This window comes from Protobothrops mucrosquamatus, unplaced genomic scaffold, assembly GCF_001527695.2.
Source record: "Protobothrops mucrosquamatus isolate PMUCROS unplaced genomic scaffold, P.Mucros_1.0 scaffold2756, whole genome shotgun sequence".
NCBI lineage: Eukaryota > Metazoa > Chordata > Lepidosauria > Squamata > Viperidae > Protobothrops > Protobothrops mucrosquamatus.
The window spans coordinates 1-1,371 of record NW_015388795.1 but is presented as its reverse complement, the minus strand read 5'-3'; positions in this window follow the sequence as shown (position 1 = coordinate 1,371).

The window sequence follows — 1,371 nt, the reverse complement described above, 5'->3', positions numbered from 1 at the left end:
GGGGGGGGGACAGGAGGAACTGAAGAGAAAATCAAAATCCTGCTGGGGAAACATAAAAAGAGTCCAGTTCTGCTTTGATCAGGAGCTGCCTGAATCTGGGACCCTCTTTGTGCGACTGGCTGTGTATATACACAACTCTTGTGCAGTGGGGTGAGCCCCCTGCTTTGGGGACCCCGTCCTGCCCTGAGAGTTTCTCCTCAAGTGATAGGTGTTCCTTTAACATTCCTTAATTGTTCCTTTTTTTAAAAAAAAAATGTGCCTGAACAAAACCTCCTTGCTGTGGATACAACAGATTTTTGAAATTGGGGGCAAAAAAGGAACCAGGACGCAAAAGAGGGGATGTAGAAACCCAACACGGTCAGTCAAAAGGGACTCGGATGCCTCTACACACCAACGCTCAAAGTACGAGGAATAAACAGGGAGAACCTGAAACCCAAAGGCAGGTGTGTCATGGTGGCAATTCCTGAAACTTAGTGGAATGAAACCCACGACTGGGAGGCACAACTAAAAAGATTTAATGTCGAGGAATTGAGCGGCAGCTGTCCAAATGAAGTGGGAGACACTGACACAAACTTGTAGTTTTATATCAATAAATATATTTAACATTTATATTTACAGCAGATAAGATAGTCAAGCACATCACTACATCCTGAGGTAAATCGTGAGGTAAACCACAAAACGGCAGACAGAGCACACAGAAGAAAAAGGCGGGAAATCAGGGAAACTCCCCCTTTACACCCGCAGCAACCAATCAGAGCACAGATCGCCTCACGCAGGAGCCCGCCCTCCCTCAACTGCAAGGCTGTGTTCTGGAGACCATTGTTCCCTTTCCTGATCCAGCTATGAAATTTAATATTTTAACCTTTAAAGTCTTCCAAAGAAACAGACCTGATATGACTTTGGTTTGGGGAAGAATCCGGGCTTGTTGCCTGATGGATCAGGGCCACTTTCTCGGTTCCGATTCGGGGGAGCCCAGCGCTTCAGGCCGGGGGCGGGGGGGGGGAGGAAGCGGGACTCAAGCGCCTCTTCGGAGGTTGTGCAAAGGAGTTGCTGTGTTTGTGTGTGTGTGTGTGTGTAGGGCTGGGAGTGGCAGGGAGAACTCGGAGAAAATCACAATATTTGGGAGGGGGGAAGCAGGAAAGGAGCCCAGAGGTTCTGCCCGGGTCAGGTGAGCTTCACTTTATTTTCTAATTTTCTCCCCATCTCTTTTTTTCTACAGCACTCATGAATTAATCCTGCCGTCCTTCCTGCTTTCTGGTGGGAAAGGAAGGGGCTTTTTTCCATTAGCTGATGAATTTCTGTCTCTTTTTTGCAACCTCTGAAAAATGGAGGGTCATGATTTTAGATTAGGGAGAGAATGGCAGCCTGGAG